Raw genomic sequence first — 13,891 nt, 5'->3', positions numbered from 1 at the left:
TTTGGCCCTCCGTGTAGTGCGTGCCTTGCAGGGTGATTCTCCATGGCCGATCCTATTAGCCACTGAGCTCATCCCTGCGTGCAGCTCCAGGAACCAGCTCTCTCAAACCACGCTGTTTTCGAGCCTTGTGCCTTTCTGTCCCTAGAACGTCCCACCCCTACCTTCTCCAGGCTAAATTTTCTGCCCCTACAACACGACAGAAGGACAAAAGGAAGGGATGGAGAGAGGGAGGGAGGGAGGAAAGGAGGAGCCGTGGAGGAATCTGGATCCAGCCCCTCTCCCCAGCTCTCCCTGCTTCCCTCTGTGAAGGACTCTGGGCTCTGTCTTAGAGGGGTGGGGTGGGGGACCCGTGCAGACAGCTTCTAGATTACGTTCTTTGGACCTAGTAACCAGAAGAAAAAGGAAGATTCTCCAGCAGCAGTGTGGAATTCAGGGGGAAGACTTCCCCACCACCCTCCCAAAAAGAGGGGGAGCTGTGACAGGAAAAACGGATGCTCTGCAAACTAAAACCGCAGATGCTGCTACAGAGTCTAAACGCAGCCCAACCAGGCACGTGTCTCTGACATGTTGATCAAAGGTCAATGACCCACTCTGAGACGCTAACAAAGGATGTGGACTGCCCAGGCAAAAAGGCACACACGTCACATTTTGCATACAATTCCTGGGATTCGTCGACTCTTGAAGCCCGATTATTAATGTTGAGATTGTTTTTAATTTCCAGAGCTGTGTTGATGGGTGCAAAGAGTGTGTGTGGACTGACAAGTGAGAGGCACAGAGAGTATAACAGGAATCCCAGCTCCAGCAGTCCTGGCTTTGAGAGATCGTTTTATCAACTAAAATGTATTGAGACTGACAAGCCAACAGTAACTTTCATGGTTCTCTTGTAACTGTGGTACACAGAACCATTGACAGAGAGAAAAGTATTTTGCTGTTTCAAATGTCTCCAGTGGATGAACAGCTCACAAATAATATGTTGTTAAGAGAATTCACTGCTTACATTTTCTAGACCTTATATGTACTGAGAATAATTAATATTATCTGGTTTTGCTATTATAAAAAAATCCTGAAATTTATGTCAAGATGCAATTTGAGCAAAAGTAAAACCACTCATATATAGTTTGTTGTTGTTTTTTGTCATTCTTGTTGTTGTTTTTTAATTAAAGTTTATTGGGGTGACAATTGTTAGTAAAGTTACATAGATTTCAGGTGTACAATTCTGTAATACATCATCTTTATCTCATTGTGTGTTCACCACCCAAAGTCAGTTCTTCCATCACCATATATTTGCCCCCGTTTACCCTTTTCTAGAACCCTCTTCCGCCTTACGTATAGTTTTAAAATAACTTTAGGGCCGGCCTGGTGGCTCAGGTGGTTAGAGCTCCATGCTCCTAACTCGAAGGCTGCTGGTTGGATTCCTACATGGGCCAGTGGGCTCTCAACCACAAGGTTGCCAGTTCATTTCCTCGAGTCCCGCAAGGGATGGTGGGCAGCGCCCCCTGCAACTAAGATTGAACACAGCACCTCGAGCTGAGCTGCACCTAAGCTCCTGGATGGCTCAGTTGTTTAGAGTGCATCCTCTCAACCACAAGGTTGCCGGTTCGACTCCTGCAAGGGATGGTGGGCTGCTCTCCCTGCAACTAGCAACGGCAACTGGACCTGGAGCTGAGCTGTGCCCTCCACAACTAAGATTGAAAGGACAACAACTTGACTTGGAAAAATAACTTTAGTGAGATATAATTTACATACTCAAAAATTGGTTTTTTTAAAGTATACAGTTCAATGTCCTAATATACAAGTATTCACAGAGTGTACAACCATCACTACTATCTAATTCCAGAACATTTTTATCACCCCCCAAAGAAACTCTATACCCTTTAGCAGTCATTCTCAATCTTCTTTTCTTCCAGATCCCAGCAACCACAAATTTACTTCATCTGTATGGATTTGCCTACTCTGGACATTTCATGTAAGTGAAATCATGCAGTATGTAGCCTTTGTGTGTGACTTCTTTCATTTAACATGCTTTTCAAGGTTCATCATGCAACATGCAGAAGCACTTTATTCCTTTTTATTGATGAATACTATCCCATTGAATGGATATACCCTATTTTATTTATTCATTCACCAGTTAATGGATATTTGAGTGGTTTCCACTTTTTAGGTATTATGAATACTGCTGTGACCATTTGTGTACAAGCTTTTGTGTAGACATATGTTTTCATTTCTTTTAGGTATGATATTGCTGGGTCACGTGGTAACTATATGTTTAACATTTTGAGGAACTGCCAAACTGTTTTCCAAAGTGGCCGCACCATTTTACAGTCCTACCAGTAAACGTATGAGAGTTCCAATTTTTCCATATCCTTGCCAATCCTTGTTACTGTCTGTCTTTTTTATTACAGTCACCTTTTTTATTATCGTAGGTGAAAATTGTTATCTCATTGTGGTTTTGAATTTGCATTTCCCTAATGACCAATGATGCTGAGCATCTTCTCATGTGCTTATTAGCTATTTGTATATCTTCTTTGGAGAAATGTTTATTCTAATCTTTTGCTTATTTTTAGTTAGATTATTTGTTTTTTATTGTTATGGTATAAAAAGCTTTTTAAATTAAAAAAATGTAGATGATTCAAAAACAATTTGAAGAAAAAAAATGAAATGAAATGGTGTAAGGTCCTTGCAGTGTTTCAGGAGTTTGAGTAGAAGGATTATGTGAGGCTCAGTGAACCCAGAAGGTAACATGCTTCCATTTCCTGGATTGGAGAATCCAGAATAAAACCCAGCCCACGAGGGAGAACAGGCAGGACAACACGCTCCTGATGGAAAGCCATCTCAGAGGGGTCCATCCTGGCTGGCTTCCTGGAGCAGGAGTTCGTTTTATGTGTCAACCTGGCTGGGCTATATATAATACATAGTTAGTTAATCAACCGCTAATCTGGGTGTTGCTGTGAAGGTATTTTGTAGATGTGGTTAACCTCTACAATCAGTTGACTTTAAGTAAAGGAGATTATCCTTCATAATCATTCAGTTAGTTGAAGGGCCTTAAGTGCAAAACAGATTTCTCTGCGGAAGAAGATTGTATAGTCTGTGGACCGTAGTCTCAGTGTCTGCCTGAGTTTCCAGCCTGCGGCCTGCCCTACAGATTTCAAACTTGCCAGTCCCCACAATTACATAAGCCAATTTCTTGAGAGAAATCTCTTTATGTATGTATATATGCCTTACTGGTTCTGTTTCTCTTGCAAGCCCTGACTAATTCAGGGAGGAAGAAGACATCTTCTTGCCATGAACTCCCCATTTGAATCTATTGGAAACACCAGATTTGGGAATGAAAGAGGAAAGCCTGGCAGCCAAGGAGAGGGTCTGAGGGAAGGGTCTTTGAGACCCTTCTATCTCAGAAGAACTAGCACCCCATGCCCAACTATGGGGGTAGGTGGTGCAAATGCTCCCTGAAAAAGTGCTCCATTTAGATCATCAGTGGCATGAGGACCCATTTCTAGAAGCTCAAGTTTAATCACTGCTTCCATGTTCTTTGTCTCATGTCTGCAATCTGTTGTCTTGCGATGAAGAGGTTTCTTTCAGCCTCCTGCGCTCTTTTTTTTTTTTCCAGCCTCCTGCGCTCTTGTTCAATGACCATGTCCTTTTAGTTCAGGAGAAATAATTTGGTTTTGAGAAGAACAAGCGATGCTTTCCAGCTTTTCTCCAAGGGCTTTGATTTGCTCTCTGAAGGTCTTCAGCCTCTTTATCACATGTTCATCTTGTCATTTGCCTCGGCACTTTCCTTCTCTTGCTCCAAGTAATGATGGACAGATAATTTCTTCAGAGACTCCGTTTCTTTCTCTTGACAAAGTTCAGTCACTTCATTTCCTCTCCCTTGAAGATTTTGATCTGTACTTTTTCAGTCTAAAGACTTTTAAGATGATCTGTCATGTTGGCTTTTCTGTTTCCTTTTTTAGCAATGTTGATGTAGAATTGATTTTTTTCTCCATCTTGGATGTTTCATCGCACACTCGACTTTTTAACATCAGTCAGTTTCCTCCTAGCTCTTCTTGTTTGGTAATAAATACTGTCTCCGCCTGCTGATTTCAAGTTTTACTCGTGTTCTCTTCTCCAAGGGAAGCTGTCAGGCCTTTCATCTTCAGCAAACAGTCCTCCAGAGACTTTATCTAGACTCTTCACACGTGGCCTGGAGTTCTGTAGGAGTGTCCTGAGTCTTGCTTTTGTTGTCCGTAGAGTTTTAAGTTTGCCTGTTCCACTTGTATTTTTCTGGATTTGGTTTTTGCTTTGAGAGACATATTCTTTCTCATGTTATAAGAAATTGGCTTATCTTCATCTGAGTACTGAGATTTTTCTTTTTCCTAGGTGGCTAGCTATTAAGCATAGATGAACCAAATCATGGGGTTAGACATATCCAGGGTGTTAGGACTTCAGGCCCTTCTTTCATTGCAGGGTGAAACTGACAAGAGCTTTAATTATACTAGAACTAAATTGCGGAGGTGTGTTATACTAGTGCTGAATTACACTAGTGCTGAATTGCTAGGGGTATGTTCCCTGGCTCTTAGTACAGAAAATATGCTTCTTCATTGACTGAAAAATTCTCTCTAAAACCAAGAGCACTGTTAACACATATACCATCGTGGCATGTGTACCTATCTCCCACTGATGCCCGGGAGAGGGAGACGTGGTCTCATGTTGCCAGGTACTTAATTCTGCATAGAACTCTGCAGTGTCTCCCAACTTCACCAACAGTGCAGATTTATGGCAGGAGGAAGCCCCTTCATGGTTACCCAGCCTGCATCAAGCCCTCTCTATTGTTGCCGAGTCCTGCTGGGCCACAGTATGTCATGGAGAACACTGAGCAAGTTTCTACCCAGAGCCAAACCTGCGTCTGGCAACTGGGCAGACCATGCGTAAAGGGCTCAAGAGGGAAGAGGACAGATACGACAGCCTGGTGTCAGATACCCTGAAACCTTCAACTTTGTCCAGGGTTCTTTCTTTTTTCTACTTAAACCTCTCTTTCTGGGACCCTGGAGGGCTCATCCTATTCTCTGTGCACACCGTTCCCTCTGCCTGGAAAGTGCTTCCACTTGCTGCCCACCTGGAGCCAAGGCCCCTCCTTTAGTTACTGGACCTCATCCTCCCTGTGTCTCCAATGCCCAGGGCAGGGCTTGGCGTAGAATGTGCTCAGTGCTCCACAAATGTTCATGGAGAGAATGAATAAATGAGTGAACAGACGAATAAGGGACAAAGCCATCATTTGCCCTCCCTGCAGATTCTCACATAACGCTAGTTCTGTTGCCTCAGCAGCTGGTTCCCTTGGGAGAGCTTAAAACTCCTTTCAGAACTCAGTGTGAAATGGTGGAGAAAAGGGAAGGTGGTGGCAACTGTGCCTTGGGCTCCTCATTCTCCCTGCCCTTCCCACCCCTGCCACCCCACTGGGAGACTTTAAACAACTTACCTAACCTCTCTGTGTGTCCTTTCCTCATCTGTAAATGGGGAGAGCAATGCTTTCCTCATGTGACGTTGTTTGGGTTCACACACAGGTGGACATACAGCCTGGCAGGTAAGGAGTTTAAAAGATTTTAGTGAACTTCTTGATTCCATTACCCAAGGTATGAGCTATTCTTTCCATCAATTATTTGATTATTCCATGCCAGTTTAGCAAGAGCATTAAGATCAGAAAATAAAATAGTTGCTATCAACTTAAGAAAAAAAAGAGATAAAACTCTTTTTACTGTTAAGATTGTATGCCTAGTAAACATAAGAGATTAGTAAAAACTACTAGAATTAATAAGAGAATTGGGCAAGGTGACTGTATATATAAGATAAACATAAAAAGCAAAAGCTTTTGTTTTTTTAAAGAAAACTTTATATTAAGTTATAAAAAGCAGGTGTGGACTGTCAGCTCCCTTTCCTCTCTTTGTCCCCTCCTCTGGAACCTGAGCCACCGCAGACCTGGCTGGTGTCGCAGCTCTTCAGTGCCTTTTGTAGTTCTTCTCAGCAGGAGCACTCATTGCCAGAAAGCTTGAAGCAAAAAGTGTCCATCTAGGGCGGCCGGTTAGCTCAGTTGGTTAGAGCACGTTGCTGCTAACACCAGGGTTGCCGGTTGGATCCCTGCATGGGCCACTGTGAGCTGTCCCCTCTTTAAAAAAAAAAAAAATGTGTCAGTCTTTTGTTGAACTCTTAGAGTGAATACGTACCAACAAAATTAGGGGGAAATTACTCTGAAATACTTCCGAATCCACTTAACAAGAAAAGTATAGAACCTATAAAGAGAAAACCACAAAATCTTATTAAAAGATGTAAAATAAGATTTGAATGAATGAAAAGACATGTCATGTTCTTGGATATAAAGATACAAATTCATAAAAGTGTCAATTCTCCAAAATTACTATATAAATTTAATTCCAGCTTAAATACTAGTAACAAATTTTCTCCTCCTCTCCCTCCTGTTCCTCCTCCTTCTCTTTCTCCTTCTTCTTTTTCTTCTTTAGGAATTGACAAAGAAAGTATGGAAAGTAAGAACAGAGGAGGAGACTTGCTCTCCAGAAACCAGCACTGACTAGAAAGCTGCTGTAATCAGAGCAATCTATGGCAGACACGGCCAGTTTAGTTCCAACATCCATGTTCCTCCTTATCCTTAGCAGAACCCTAGATTTACATCTAGACACGTAGCCACTTGGAATAAAGACCACATCTCCTAGCCTGTCTTTCAGCTTAGTGTGGTCATGTGAGTAAGTTCTAGCAAATGAGATATAGGCAGAAGTCTCCTGTGAAGCTTCAGGAAATGTCCTTAGAGGGAGGGGGACATATCTTTCTTTGTTCCTTTCACCTTCTGTTGGTTGAAAGGCTGGACTTGAGCAAGCATCTTGGACCATAAGAGAAAAGCTATGTGTTGAGGATGGTGGAACAAGGGAGAAGGTTCCTGGTTCCCCAAAACTGTCAAAGGTCAAACCAGCTCTAATTACTTACCTCTGGACTTCATTTGTGTAAAAGGGAAATACACTTTTATTTATTTTAAGCCATTATTACTTTATTTTTTCTGTCACTCAGAGGTAAACCTGATTTTAATTGATGTCGAATTTGGTACCTGGAAATAGGGCACTGCAAATGACAGAACCTAGATGCTTAATTAATGAGTGCAGTACAGTTGCAGATGGCAAAGACTCAGGCATTGCAGACTGGGAAGCTGTGACTCTTTGTTGTACAGTAGTAAAACATTTGATCAAAGCCTGGGTTGTTAGTTACCTATTACTGTGTGGCAATGCACCCCCAAACTTAATAGGTTAAAAGAACAACGTTTTATTAGCTCTCACAATTCTGTTGGTTGACTGTAATCAACTGGGTGGTTCTTCTGTCAGTCTCACAGGGGTCTTTGATGGGTTTCTTTTAGATGGTGGCTGGGGATGGAATATCCAAGATGACCTCACTTGTGTGTGTGGCACTGTGATGGGATGGCTGAAAGGGCTGCTTCTCTCTCCATGTGGCTTAGCTTGGGCTTTTTTTACATGACAGCTGGAGCCCAAGTATACAGAAATGAAAGCTGCCAGATCTTAGGGCTTTAAAGTGAGCCACAGGACTGGTTCAGGTTTAAAGGGGAGATTTTACACCAATTTTACACCAGATGTGAATACTGGGAGATATGATTCCTTGGGAGCAATCTTCAGACACTAGCTACCTGACCTTGGAGGGCATATCGTGGGCTAACTAATGTTATAGCAATGCAATGTAGCAATGTAAAATTTAGAATGTTGGTGTTTTCTGGCTCCTTCTTGCTACTTTTAACAAAGTCCTACTAGAGAAAAAGAGATAGAGGAACGCAAACCGGAGCTAGCTACTCTGTACAACTTTGTTAAGGGAGGAACTCTGTTATAACCTATAATTTAGGTTAACTGAGGATCCTGTAATTTTGAGTTTTTCAGAGTTTAAGAAGCCAATTGCATCTGCACTGAAGCACTGATAAGTGGCAACTGCAAAGTGGCAGCCGTAGGAGGAGTTAAGACTAGTGCCCTCTTTAGAAAAGCTGTATCTGTTGCCAAAGAAGGATGGCACTTTCCCACCCAAGCCTTTTGTTTCAGATAGCTTGAAGGGAGCCATCATCCAGCTGGGGAAGTGACCAGTAAGTAGGAGATCAGAGTCTTTACGCTTGAAACCTATCTAGAGAAGATCAACTTGGGATGTGGCCACTCACATTGGAACTGACCAGAACCAAATATATCAAAGACCTACTAACTTTTAAAGGAATTGTGTTATCAAATATAACCCCTAAACCCAGCCTGCAAAAGCCTGTGATTGTTTAACCCTCAAAACAATCACTGGGCCCCACCAGCAGGAAGTAGACCTCCTGGAAGGTTCGTGTGGCGGAGTAGGGACCTGAATCAACATGAGATCATGCCAGCCGTGGTCAAGGGTGATTGGACTTAGTGGAATTTGGAAGTAGGACCATCCTCTTTGAATTGAATAAGCCTCCAAGGTTCTTGGACAATTCTGGCTTGGGGACCAAGAAAGATATGCCAAAAACCCTGCTAAGAAAGAGAGCGATGTCACCCTTTTTGTACCCCAACTGGATCAAGCCAGTTCTGTGTGGTGGCAGGACTCCTTAGTGAAGTTCTGATTGTGAGTAATCAATATTGCCTAATAATGTATAACTTGTGTTTGTGAATAATTGATTGTTATTAACTTAATAATGTATTTTGTAGGTGACTAATAATTAGCCTTTGGTTATACGTGTATGTAAAAATGAGTCTATGGAATTGCAAGATCCTCCATATTTAGATCTGTGTGCTGGTCATGAGGAGACCCTAACAGGCCACCCAGTAGGCTGAGACCACACTTGGAGGATCCACGAGCACAGCACAACCTAGCTCAGAGGCCACCATCTCAGGAAGCCCTCCCTGAACCCCCAGACTGAACCTTGAGCTTCCTCCATCCTCCCACAGTCAAGGGCTTCCCTCTATTATATCACAGAGTTTAATGTCACACCCCGGTCCTCTTTAATCTTCTTTGTTCAGTTCACACATATTCATTGAGCCCCTGTTATGGACCAGACATTGTGCTATGTCTAGGAGATCCATTAATGAAAAGACAAAGTCCTTACATTCTGGAAGGAAGAGAGAGGGAAAATGCAAGAACACGGGCCGGCCTGGTGGCTCAGGCGGTTAGAGCTCCATGCTCCTAACTCTGAAGGCTGCCAGTTCAATTCCCACATGGGCCCGTGGGCTCTCAACCACAAGGTTGCCAGTTCAATTCCTCGACTCCCGCAAGGGATGGTGGGCTGCGCCCCCTGCAACTAACAATGGCAACTGGAACTGGAGCTGAGCTGCACCATCCAAAAAAAAGAAAAATTCATCTCTGGCAAAAAAATTAAAAAATTAAAAAAATACAAGAACACTACTAAACAAGGTAATATGGTAAATACCAAAGGAAACAGTGTGTTGTAATAGAAATTATGGTGTAGGCGGCAGGGGGAGTGATGGTCAGAGAAGTCCTTCTAGACGAGATAATGTCTAAATTATAACATGAAAGAGGAAAGGAGCCAAACTCCAAGAGGAAGAGCAACCCAAGCCGAAGAAATGGCTGGTGCAAAGGCCCTGGGGCAGGGAAGAACCTGTTTTATTTGAGAGCACAGAAGCTGCGTCTTAGTAAACAAAGAAGGGGAGATTGGTATGAGACTGCAAAGAGGAAGACAGGAGCAAACATATGCTGAGTTTTTGACAAAGAAATGATGTGATGTGATTTATATTTTTAAAAGTTCACTGCCTGCTGGGTGAAGAATGGCTTCACAAGGGACAAGAGTAGAGCAGGGAGACTAGTTAGGAGTTCATGATATGCAGGAGATGGAGACGGAAATGACTTGGAAAGGAGAGGTAACAATAGAGATGGTGAGAAGTGTATGGATTTTACATGCATTTTGGAGATTTTACTAACTTCCGGATACACTGAATGTAGATCCTGAGGGAAAGGGAAAATTTAGGAAAGGCTCTCAGGTTTCTAGCTTGAAGTGGAGGCATTTGCATAAATATATGAATTTTTATGTATTATATATATTTGCACATATTTATTTATTTAAATATGTACAAAATATTTCTTTTTTTAAAAAAAAACACTTTTATTTAAGGGTGTTTTTCCAGGACCCATCAGCTCCAAGTCAAGTAGTTGTTTCAATCCAGTTGTGGAGGGCATAGCTCACAGTGGCCCATGTGGGGATCAAATTGGCAACCTTGTTGTTAAGAGCACTGTGCTCTAACCAGCTGAGCTAACAAGCCACCCCTACAAAATATTTCTTGAAGGCTATATAAGAAATTCCATAGAAGGTGTGGTAGTTTACAAAAGATGGCCACAAATTCCTGCCAATCCCTGTGTGCATGGCCTTTTGCAATAAGACTTTGGCGATCCTCCTATCAAGAGGTGGAGTCTGTTTTCCCCACTCTCTCAGATGTCTAGGCAGGTAACCTGCTTTGACCAATAGAATGCAACTGAAATGATAGCAGAGTTCCCGGTCTAGGCATTAAGAATCCTTGCAGCTTCCATCCTTTCCCTTTACTGCCCTGAGACCATGTGAAGACGCCGCCTGGATAATGAGAGGTGACAGAAGAGAGAGAGGCCCAGCAGGCAGCCTGCCGGAACAGCCACATATGTGAATGAGGGCATCTTATACCTCGTAGCCACTGTCCATTTGCCAAACGACTGAAGCAGCATGATTCATCCAGGCAAGACCAGCAGAAGCACTGCCCTGCTGGGTCCCAAATTACCCACCCACAGAATTTTGAGCAAATGAAGTAGTTGTTGCTTTAAGCCACTAAGTTTTTGGGTGATTAATTGTACAATAAGAGATATAGGAGGGAACTGAGCAACTGAAGAACAGGAATGGGAGAGAGATTTCAATTCACCATTTTGTATCATTTGAATTTTGAACCTTGTGAATACCCATTGTGTTACCTATTAATTCTCAAAAACTTTTATGCCACATTCAGTGCATAAAATATCTCTTGAACATAAAGAGTACAGTTTTAATTGATTCATTATTACCATTGATTTTTTATAAACTTTTCTTGAAACATAGCGTACCTACAGAAAAGTACACAAATCATAATAGTACAGATTGACGAGTTTTTCATAAAGTGAACATACCTGTGTAAATAGCACCCAGATCAAGAAACAACAACTGCCTCCTTCATGCCCCCTCCTAGTTGCTACCCTCAAGGAGATGTATATGTATATGTATTTACATGCATATGTATTTATATACATATATATTTATATACATATGTATTTATATATGTATTTGAAGTTAATGTTTTTTTTATTTACATACATTGTATTTATTAACAGAAAAGTAGTTTCTTTTCATCCTCACTAAATACATTTGAACAAGTTTTTTAAAAACGTCACTTTCAAAGCACATCAAGTTATTTGCCTTCACCAGAGCACCCACAGATCTCCACCTGGCCTTCTGCTTGTGATCAGGGTAAAAGCATCTTGAGCCGGTCCTGGTTAAAACCAAACGCCTGCAGTTGGGAAGATGCGTGACTGCCCCCTTGTGGCCATATTTGGTTGCTGCATCGAAGCCTGGCACCCAGGTCAGTCAGTACAGGACTTTCCGATGCTTTAGCCAAGGTGAAGAACGAGATAAACGGGGCTCTGTCGTGCCCTGGCTATTTAGAGTAATCCTTATAGCCGAGGTGACCTGACAGTCCTCAGCTTGGGTAGCACTTATAAGGTTACCCCCCAAGCCTGGCGTAGATGAGTTAGAACGGGGGCAGGGGTGGGGGGGGGCGCGAGGGGAGTGCGAGGAGGGAGGGGGAGTCGTGCGGCGGGGTGGCGTGTGTGTGTGTGTGTGTGTGTGTGTGTGTGTGTGTGTGTGTGTGTGTGTGGTGGGGGGTGCAGCCGAAGTCTCTCCTGAAGTTGTGGCCTTGGCATTTTCAGGACACAGTATTTGAGAGGACCCTGGGCATGCCTGTACGGCAGAGGTCCCCAAGCCCTGCTTCTTTGGAGCCTCTCCCTCCCACACTCTGAGCAGGCACAAAAAGGAAGACAGGAGGGAACACATACTGAGTGTGATGGAAAACGGTGGAGGGTTTTTGACAAAGAAATGACATGATGTGATTTATGTTATTAAAAGCTCACTCTTTGGGGAGGGGAAAGGAACTGGTAATTTCTTGAGATGAGACCTGGTAGATGAAGGACCATGTACAGTGGACCCTCTAGGGAGGTTTCCAGGAGTAGTTTCCCCAGGGGGCTGCTGGGGCTATAGGCCTTGCCTGCCACCTGTCACACCTGGGGCCTTACCCTGCGTGCAGCTTGAAGAGCAGGTCTGGTTGAGAGGACAGAGCCAGTTGCAATCAGTAAATATGGACAATGGTCACTTCTAGTTTCTGTCTACTCTACTGTCGCTACCTTAAGGTTTCCTCTTTGCTTAACACTTTGTCATACAAAGAGGTTATGGGACACATACCACTTGCCCCGCTCAGCAGTGCAGATGTAAAATAGGGCATATTTGGGGGAACATACAAGTGGAGACATAGGGCACAGGCAGTTTCTGGAACTCTCATTACCCCACTGCATGGTGGCTAGAGTCCCAGCAGAAAGGGCCCTGTTCCAGTAATGCTGACATGGAGAAGGAATATATTTTGCTGACATGAATGTCAAAAAAAAAAGAAAAGGAATTTTTTTTCTTTTAAAAAATTTTCAATTACAGTTGACATACAATATTGTTAGTTTCAGGTGTACGACACAGTGATTAGATATACAACTTACAAAAGAACTTTTAAATAAAATGGATATGGGGAGGGAACAGTTATGTGACCAGGTCACATGGGAAGCTCCCTTGTCAAGGAAGTGGCCTAGTCAGAGAGGGGGAGCCCCTAGAACCCAGCCGCTGATACCATTGGGCTAATTCAGATGTGCTGAGCTAGCTGTCTAAGGAGAGGAAATGAGCCTCTAAGGCCATTCAAAGAGGTCTCTCCTCACACTTAAAAAAACGTTCTGTGACAATTTGTATGTTTTGGCTGTAACTGAATCTTCCTAATTGAAAGTGACTTAAGCCATAGAAGTTTTATAATTTCACTTAACAAGAATTCAACAGAACAGGGCCTAGATTGACTCCATGGCTCAATCTGTCCCCCAGGACCTTGCCATCTCTCCCTCAGCCACCCTCCTTGGCAGCAACTTCCCTCAACGTTGCAAGATAGCTGCTGCAGATCCAGTATGACACCATTACACAACAATGTATAAAATCTTCCCCTCTTGTCTCTCTTCACTTTTTATCAGGGAGGGAGATTTTTTCTTAAAATTTTGCTCGCACCCTCCACCAGGAGACTTCCCCTTTCATCTCACTTGTCCGAACTGGGGCACACTGGTTCCCCTAAATCAACTGCAGGGGATGAGGACTCTTATTACCATGACTGGCTTGGAAAAGTCATGATTCATCCTATCCACTGGGGAGAAAGAGACAAGGCCTGTTGGGAAGTGACCACTCGTATGTGCCATTCCATTTTTTGTTCTTTTCTTTGATTACCAAAGTCATGTATGTTTGTTGCAGAAACTTTGGGAAATCCAGCCCCTGCCACCCTCATGTTGCACCAGCCCTTTAAAAGCTGCCCACCCAGCCTGAAGCACATAAAAGTTTGTTGTAGGACATGGCTGCAAACTTCTCCCTCACTCTTTATTTTTAACTGTAAAAAGTAAAGTAGAAATAACGAAGTATGCATAAGGGATATGCATAGGTTAATGAATAATGATGTTAGGAACACTTGTGAACTCACCCCTCAGCTTGAAAAATAAAGCATTACTAATACTTTGAGGCTCTGATCACATGCCCTCCTTTCTCTTCCTGAATTTGCTATTGCTTACTATCTTAGTCGGTTGTTGCTATAAAAATGCCACGTATTGCCTG

General features: G+C 42.9%; 1 protein-coding gene across 1 annotated transcript in view; it reads left to right on the top strand.

Annotated features, from left to right (window-relative positions):
- FAM168A (family with sequence similarity 168 member A) overlaps positions 1-13,891 on the top strand; it is a 188,537-nt gene that overhangs the window by 13,300 nt on the left and 161,346 nt on the right. Inside the window, exon 2 of the mRNA XM_081061686.1 lies at positions 1,908-1,966. The gene's annotated coding sequence lies outside the window, so the exon portion shown is untranslated. The remainder of the gene's footprint in view (positions 1-1,907; positions 1,967-13,891) is intronic.

The sequence above is a fragment of the Rhinolophus hipposideros genome, assembly GCF_964194185.1.
Source record: "Rhinolophus hipposideros genome assembly, chromosome: 10".
In the NCBI taxonomy this organism is placed as follows: domain Eukaryota; kingdom Metazoa; phylum Chordata; class Mammalia; order Chiroptera; family Rhinolophidae; genus Rhinolophus; species Rhinolophus hipposideros.
The sequence above is the reverse complement of the archived record's forward strand: the minus strand, read 5'-3'. Positions and strand labels throughout refer to the sequence as shown.